This window comes from Macrobrachium nipponense, chromosome 19 (assembly GCF_015104395.2).
Source record: "Macrobrachium nipponense isolate FS-2020 chromosome 19, ASM1510439v2, whole genome shotgun sequence".
NCBI lineage: Eukaryota > Metazoa > Arthropoda > Malacostraca > Decapoda > Palaemonidae > Macrobrachium > Macrobrachium nipponense.
This window is the reverse complement of record NC_061088.1, coordinates 31,334,570-31,342,069: the sequence shown is the minus strand read 5'-3', so window position 1 is coordinate 31,342,069 and position 7,500 is coordinate 31,334,570. Positions and strand designations below refer to the sequence as shown.

General features: G+C 36.3%; 1 long non-coding RNA gene across 1 annotated transcript in view; it reads right to left on the bottom strand.

Annotated features, from left to right (window-relative positions):
- Positions 1 to 94: 94 nt before the first annotated feature.
- The window catches only part of LOC135215602 (uncharacterized), a 178,517-nt gene continuing 171,111 nt past the window's right edge, over positions 95 to 7,500 (bottom strand). Inside the window, exons 2-3 of the long non-coding RNA XR_010314741.1 lie at positions 7,418 to 7,462; positions 95 to 204 (exon numbers count right to left, since the gene is read on the bottom strand). This is a non-coding gene — a long non-coding RNA (uncharacterized LOC135215602). The remainder of the gene's footprint in view (positions 205 to 7,417; positions 7,463 to 7,500) is intronic.

Genomic DNA, 7,500 nt, shown 5'->3' with positions numbered 1-7,500 from the left:
TCTAGTCTCTGAGAACTTTATATACCAGTCTTTAATGATTTTAACTTCTGATGGATCTCGTCAATACTACTTTCTGAACTTGCGTTGAACTACAACATGTGATTTTGTTTCGTGGTACCATAAAACACACTGGAAGTTCTCCAGCAATGACACCATTAATGCTATTCTTGACTCGGCTGACGGATAGAGTGATCACAGTGGCATCTGTAAGCAAACAAAAGAAACTTTAGTAATTGCTCAACAGAATGTGAAAGTTGTACGGTCATATCCACAATAATTTTAAAGTTATCAATTCTATTAATCAAGGAATGACTTATGGACACCCTATATATATATAGTTATATTTATTGATCTCCTCGTCTACCCAGCATTTAGTTAAATATTTTGATTGCTAGAAAAGCAGCCATTTTCCCCAAAACAGCTGACTTCAAAGGGAAAAATGCCAGCCAGAGATAGGAATTTCCTGTTAGAGAGGGGGAATATAGACTCTTGTCAGCCTTAGGGACGCATCCCAAAGGGAGGTGTGTAGCTAGCTAGGTACTTATTAGGCCTATGTCTAAGCTCCATTTTCCTGTGAACCCTTTGTTGGCCGTATGTTCTGTTTCCAGGATGCCCTGCTCTTGGGAGGATAAGCTGAACCCATCCCCCATGAAACACACCTGCATTTGATCTCAGACCGCTCCAAGCAGTGACCTCGGACGGATGTCTCAGCCTTCCCATTAGGCCTCCCACGGCGTTACTGGCACGCCCAGGCCTGAGACAAAACCGACATCGCACTCTACAAAGGTCCACTTACTATGGCATCCAGGTACGTCTTGTGAATCAGTCATATTGCCAGTTCTTTCCCTCCTAGTCACAACTCCTCCCCATTTTCAAAATTCAAACTCCTAATTCTCAAATGAACATTCCTTTGTTCCTTTCACTCCCTCGTGGCCGCATGCCTCCCTTTTGTGATCGTCCCAGACAAATGAAGTCATTGAATATTTCATTTAACACTAAGAGTTCCTCCCCAGTGTGTTAGACAAAGTGAGTACTGTAACTTGTGCAAGAACTCTTTAATTCATTTGTGTCTAATCTGGGATCTTTTTCAGATTTACTGAGTCATGTGTCCAAGTCTTCGCGCCCGCAAGTGCTGCATTACCGCAAGATAATATGAATAATTTTGAAAACCAGCTTTTACATGAATCTCATTTTAGCCAACTATCCCCTTGTGAGAGATAATATTAGTCCCCGTGTGGACAAGCTGCATTTACTCTTTCTCCAGGCCAGTAAACGGCCTCTTGTAAATAAATGTATGTAAAGTAATTATCTGAGTTTTCTGGCGACTTTTTTCTCTAAAAATAATAATATCAAAACCCACCTTTTTTAAGGTAAGTTAAAATCCAGTTACCTTGCCTTTCCATATAATATTTTTCCTTTACGTTTTGGGCCACACGAGGCCAGCTCATACGTAAGAATATATATATATATATATATATATATATATATATATATATATATATAATATATATTATACAGAGAGAGAGAGAGAGAGATTATTCTAATCAGTAAGTCCATTAAAGTAAATTGTGATAGTCCTGCTAGAAAAAGAAAACACTAGAGTTCACCGAGCATGAATAAATAATGTTTCCATTACACTCATACATACAAATATACATACATGCATACGTGGCGAGTACTCAAAATTCCGTGGATGCCAGAACAGAGGAAGGCACAGGCAGACAGCGCTAGTTAATATTGGCAAATAAAAACGCCAATTTCGAGTCGGTATCTTTGAACACTTTGAACAATCAATCATAACAAACAGCTCACTTTACTACGAGCATTTATTGCCATTCGCGACTCACATTCCTGCAGATGCAACCATTTGCATTCCTTGTCCAAAGGAAGCCAGCCGATCGAATCACGAAAAACTCGTAACTAGCACTGCCTTTCTACATCATTTGTCTAATATATAGCATACACATCATGCAACAGTTTACTGTCTTCATTGTGTCATTTTATTTCTCTTCTAATATTCACTCTCATACAATAAACATCATTCGATCACTTACGAATTATTTCATACTTTTGACTACGATAATAAATGTTTTGCTAACGTTCCCTATCATATTTTGAATATTCTCACAAGGACGCATATAGTACTATCATGGAATCGAGACGATACATGACAACGAAGCCGTTTTCTTTGAAAGTTGGAAAAATGCTAGTTTATGCAAGCTTATGAAATTTAAATATAAAAACAATTAGTAATATTTAGAACTTGTGAACAACTGCAAACACTGAAATATTAGTCAGTGTGTACTTATAAGGCACACACAACATTATGTACAAATATTTTTCTTCAACACTGAGCCATTTCCCGTAAAAGGATGTCGATTTGGAGGAAAAACAACTATCATTCCCACATTCAATCTTTAGACGGATGAATCGCGGATGACTCCCTAAGGCAATATATATATATATATATATATATATATATATATATATATATATTATATATATATATATATATATATATAATATATATAACTGCAGAGATGCTAAAAGCAGGAGGACGAAGGATGATAGAGGCATTAAGAGTTGTTTTTAGCATAGTTTTGGAGAACAGAGGTGGTACAAGTGATTGGAAAAAGGCAATTATTATGATCCAATATATAAAAATAAGGGAAGCAAAGGGATGTGGTAACTATCGGGGCATAAGTTTACTGTCAGTCCCAGGGAAGATATTCATGAGAGTAATACTTAACAGAATAAGACCTATAGTAGAAGAGAAACTTAGAGAACAGCAGTGTGGTTTTAGAAGTGGAAGGTCAACAGTGGATCAAATTTTCACCTTAAGACAGATAATTGAGAAGAGATGGGAGTATGCAAAGCCATATTCTGTGCTTTTATAGACTTGGAGAAAGCGTATGATTCAGTATGGAGAGATGGAATGTGGAGAGTGGCAGAACACTATGGTATACCACTGAAAGTGATAAGGATACTAAAGAACTGTACCAAGAGTGTGCAGCTGTGTACAGCTGGATGGACAGCAAAGTGAATGGTTCCCAGTTGGAAGTGGGCTAGACAGGGATGTAGGTTAGTGTCACCCACCTTGTTTAATGTAATATATTGACCATATAATAGAGAAGAGTGATGGAGAATGAAACAGAGGGGCTAGTATTGGTGGAGAAGTTTTTATGGATTTGGACTTTGCTGATGATGTTGCGTTGGTTGCTGATACGTTGCTGGTGCTGTGGTAGGTATGGTAATGAGGATGGAGACAGAGACACAGAATTTTGGCTTGAACATCAGCACAAAGAAGAGCGAGATCATGGTTGTGAGTAACTGGATGATGATTGGGTGCACATGGAGGATATGACAATCAGAGGACAGGAACTCAAGCAAGTTGAGAAGTTTGTTTACTTGGGAAGTGTGGTAACAGCAGACGGGAGGCAAGTTGAAGATATACAAAGAAGAAAACTAGGAGCAGCAAGAACTTTTGAGGTTCTGAGAAAAAACGTTTGGTCGAGGCATGAAATCAGCTTGAGAACTAAGATGAGAATATTCAATGCAGTAGTACTACCAGTCCTGATGTATGGCTCGTCCACCTGGGCACTGACCAGAACAGAGGAGAAAAGGTTGGATGCTTTGAGATGAAGCTGCTGAGAAGAATACTTGGCATTAAATGGGATGATATGTTAGAAATGAAGACATCAGGGTGAGATTGAGGCAAAAGGCCAGTCAGTACCAGGTTGTTGAGGGGAAGGCTGAAATGGTTTGGACATGTTGAGAGGATGGAAGAGAATAGAGACCCCAGGAGAGCACTGAGAGTAGTACAAATAGGAAGAAGACCGCTGGGTAGACCAAGAACGAGGTGGATAGACATAATTGTCAGGGATCTTGAGGATGAAATCCAAAACTTAGAGGAAGCGAGGGAAATGGCTCGATAGAGACAGATGGAGAGAAACTGTATCAGCCTTATGCCACTGGCCAGTGGCGGGAAGATATCTAATCTAATCTATATATATATATAATATATATATATATATATATATATATATATATATCTATATATATATATATATATATATATATATATATATATATATAATCACTTTAACACATGATTTGTTTGTCAAAACAAAAAATAAACTTACAACATAAAGAATTTGCTTGTACTTTTTTTTCCCCTTCAGCTTTTCCCACTTCTAAATGGGGTCGCTGTTTCTAGTCAGCCTGCTCCATCTTCCTCTGTCCTGTACATCTTGTTCTCTTAGACCCTTTTCCTTCGTGCCATTCAACAATTTATCTTTCCACCTGAACTTTGGCCTTCCCCTCCCTCTTCTGCTCTCCACCTCCATTTTCATAGCCCTCTTACATACGTGTTCATCTTCTCTCCTCATGACATGACCAAACCATTTCAGTCTTCTTTCCTGAGCTTTTTTTTTTTTGAAACCTCTTATACTTTGACTGTCCCCCTGATAAATTCATTCCGGATCTTATCTCTTTTTGTGACACCAAACATCTGCTTGTACTACCACATAATAATGATATGAAAAATATCCCCCTCTTCTTAAGAATTTTGGAGTTAATGCCGCATCTAAGAACAATAAAACCATGGTTCGTGTTATAAAGAACTCTCCTGACAATACTAAAGGGTGTGCGTATAAAGTTCCATGTAATTCTTGTGACAACTTTTATGTTGGTCAAACTGGTACGACACGGAAAAAGAGAATGGAACAGAATGAAAAGTGTGCAAGATGTGCACAGGTGAAAAATGGGTTTTTATACATGTCAGTGAGAACAATCATACTATCAATTAGGAATGGCGAAAAAAGATAAGTGTATTCTGATAATGCAACGGAAAGGATTATAATTGAATCTAGCTTTATAAATGAAAGTTATGGCTATAATATGAATATCAGTCAAGGCAAGTAAAAACTAGATGTTATAAATTGAAAAGAAAGGGTCAAATGTTGAAATTTAAAGGAAGGCAGTCAGAAGATGAGTATGGAAAAAGGATGATTATATTTACAAACACAGTACGAGATCGCCAGCATGAATAATTTTTTCGCCCCTTTCCCTTGAGAACTGTGTGGATTTGTGGTCTCCAACGGTCTGTTTGTTTGTCTTTACTGTCCCTTGAGTATATATTGTGATTTCTACCACTAGCACTAAAGAGTTTTATCGCCACTCCCACTTTGACACCTGTCAGGTGTGGATTCGTAGCCTCTAACAGTTGTATTTGTTTTTTCGTACTTTCTCTGTAGTATTTATATCATGAATTTTGCCACTATGCAATAGTGCTTCATTAATGGCTTGGAAATAAAGCCGAAACCGGTCCAGCCTACACCCCACTGGGTAATGTGTATATATATATATATATATCGATATATATATATATATATATACATATATATATGTGTGTGTGTGTATGTGTGTGTGTGTGTGTGTGTGTGTCGGGTGTTTATTCTCACTCAACATTTCCAGTGGAGTTATAGTACTGCTCAATTTAGTCTTAATCGTCTTAGGACTTAAGACCTCAAATGACGTCGACAGAAAAAATAAATTAAAACAGTGAGACCTGAAAAAACAACAAATAAATACTACCTTCTTTTCACAATCAACTGCATAAATCTATGATTGCTTTCGCTGTCAACAACGGACAACTACGCACAGTACTAATATATCTGGGTTAAATTCCTATCCGCATGACGTAGCATAATATTGTAATTATAAAGCAGAATACCAAAGGAAACTGTGCCAAAATTAGGAACAAATGCCCATTAAGACTATCTCATTTAACCTCAGCAATTATAGAATGTACCTGAGTTTTCTTGTTACTATTCATTATCATCAATTCAAAGCCTCACGCATACGGGATCTTTAGTAACGTCTGGAAGAATCGATAAAACAAAGCAACCTTCAACACCTCCTGGCTGAGCCTCACGAATACACAACAAAATTCCACGAAAAAAGAAAAGAACGGGAACACAAACAGGAAGAAACAAAAATGAAAAAGAAAAATGATTATAATCCTGAAAAAAGCCAATTGCTGAAAAAAAAAAGTAAACTGAAACGATACCTCCCGCGAATGACTTCCAATTGATTTACCTTTTCTCTCTTCTCTTTCCATCGGAATTGGAAATCAGCCATTGTTGCGAAGTTTGAAAGAGCGGCGCTTTAATGCAATACACTCTCAGCGGCACCTGCTCTACCTCGCCTCTAAAAGACGGCCTTTTCAAAGCAGGGGAAATGGTGGAGGCGGCAAAAGAAAGAAAGAAAGAAAGAGAAAAAAAAAGCTTACACACACACACACACACACTCAGAGGACGGAGTATAAACGGAAGAATTTGAGAAGATTGATGGTTGGAAATACCAAGAGGAAGAAAAAGGGAAGAGTGAAAAAGAAGAACAGGAGAAGGGTGAAGAGGAATAACGCGAGAAGGAGATGAGAGGTAGAGCGGGCTAGCGGAAGAAAGAATAAATTGAAATGATCAACAGGAATGACAGCGTCATGAGAGTTTGCTTTGCTTTCCCAATCAGATAAAGAAGGGGAGTGTGGTGGCAATTTTACTTTTAGATGAAAATAAAGAAAAAGTGATTCTGTTTGTAATACAAGACTAAAGACATACATATATTATATAATGAATGGTCTATGGACTGTTAGTGTTAAACCTCCAACAGTAATTTCACAGATATAAACAAACACACCACACACACACACACACACACATATATATATATATATATATATATTATATAATATATATATATATACATATATATATATATATATATATATATATATATATATATACATATATTATATTATATATATATATAATATATATTATATAATAGTATATATATATATATATATATATATATATATATATATATATATATACATACACAATGTGTTAGATGGATAAATACATATACTTCTACCTTACCAATTTGCAGAAAATCTGTATGGGAAGAGGCTGCTACAGTAGATTCACAGCAACCGTTTCATTTGATGTCTTCGGCAGCCCCTTACGACGCTCCTGATTGGCTGTTGATAAGCCAATCACAGGGTTGGAAAATTATATATATATATTATATATATATATATATATATATATATATATATAATATATATATAATTTTCTTCTGAATTTATAAACACATCGTTGTTTCTCTTTTCACAAGCAATTCGTTTAGCAGAAAAATGTCTTGAATTAAAAGGAAGTGTCAAGTAAAAGTTACCAAAACGTATAAGTCCTCTAAAAGTGGTCTTAGCTATGTATAAAGACGAAACCGGTCAGTATTTACATTCATGTTTCATTTCATTTCCCCTGTAGTACCCGTGCATATCTAAATCATGTGACTATAAAAGTGCATTTTCTTTAATAAAGATTAGGTGACATATATTAGGATGAGTACTTACCATTAAATGTTATTCTTTTCATTCTTCTTACTTGCATTCTACGATCTGGAAGATAAAAAAAATTTGTTTGTTTGTATGCTGTC